The sequence below is a fragment of the Cupressus sempervirens genome, chromosome 8 (genome assembly GCF_028749045.1).
Source record: "Cupressus sempervirens isolate cs-2001-9-10 chromosome 8, ASM2874904v1, whole genome shotgun sequence".
NCBI classification, from domain to species: domain Eukaryota; kingdom Viridiplantae; phylum Streptophyta; class Pinopsida; order Cupressales; family Cupressaceae; genus Cupressus; species Cupressus sempervirens.
Window position 1 is genome coordinate 735,720,350 of NC_143125.1, and position 1,287 is coordinate 735,721,636.

At 40.9% G+C, this 1,287-nt stretch overlaps 1 pseudogene; it reads left to right on the top strand.

The window, feature by feature from the left end:
* The first annotated feature begins 445 nt into the window (after nt 1-445).
* Nucleotides 446-1,020, top strand: LOC149544528 (mavicyanin pseudogene; annotated as a pseudogene).
* Nucleotides 1,021-1,287: the final 267 nt, after the last annotated feature.

Consider the following 1,287-nt stretch of genomic DNA (forward strand, 5'->3'; position numbering starts at 1 on the left):
CTAAATAAACCTTTACCTAGTATATTATAAGGAAAAATCTCTCCATATAGTTTGATTCAAATCTCTCGTCAAATAGTATATACCTAGAATTGTATCTAACAACATGCAGCAGCTGTCTATACAAGCATCAAAAAGCCTGCTAATAAACCGGCCTCTTGTGCTCGTTCATGCGGTCCACACAAGACAAACGATACACCCTATCTAGAGACAAGTGGAAGGCAGTGAGGTTTCGGTCTTTTCAAAGATCTTCATTTTCATTTTACGTATGAAACAAGCTAAACAAGGTCGACGACGTTCATCACAGTCCACCCTTGTCGCCATTTTCAAGGAGAGAGAGAGCTATAAATACCAACACCGATCTCACCTCCTCCCATGCAACGAATTTATACGAGAGCTCTCATATTAACTTAGCCTTTGTACTATCGATAGTTATAGACAGATATCCATGGCAACGAAATTGATGGTTTCTGTTATTACGTTGGCCTCTGTACTATCAATAGTAATCGTCAATGCTGCACCCAATGCCAACGTTATTACAGTCGGTGACGAGAATGGATGGACACTTGGGTTTGACTACCAGTCGTGGGCACAAGACAAACAATTCCATGTCGGAGACACACTCGGTATATTCATCCTTCTCCTTCAACTTCGCTTTTATGTCATGTTACTATAGATCTCTCTGTATTTAGAATGGATTGTATGGTAGTACTAACACCCATTGTCACAGTTTTCAACTACGCTCAGGGTATTCACAACGTGATAATGGTAAACGGCACGGGATTCAAAAACTGCGTGAAAACACCAAATTCCGGCATTCTTGCAAGCGGTGAGGATAAGATTGTATTGAAAGCCGCTGGGAATATGTGGTTCCTCTGCGGAGTAGGAGACCATTGCGAGAGCGGTCAGAAGCTCAAAATAACAGTTACTGAAACTTCTTCGCCTTTTGCACCAGCACCATCACCATTATTCTCCAGCGAAATACCTTTTCTTGGAGCTTTCAACCCTGCACCTGCAGCATGAGCAGCATAATCGCCATAATAGAATAGAGCGTTTGGAGAGAGCTGGCCATTAAAAGCTTTGATGAAGCGCTCTTATTATGATGTCCTCCCGGTCTCTTTCTACGTTTTGTTTTTCTCCAGCTAAATCGAAGATATGTTTAATTTGTGTCTATGGGTCGTTTGGAATGTGTGGTCTGATCAATGGACATCACACATTAGGGATTTCCCTAATGTCAATTCTGACTATTTAATCCTTTTAGTATAGAAATTAAGTCTTATTATTTGGTGT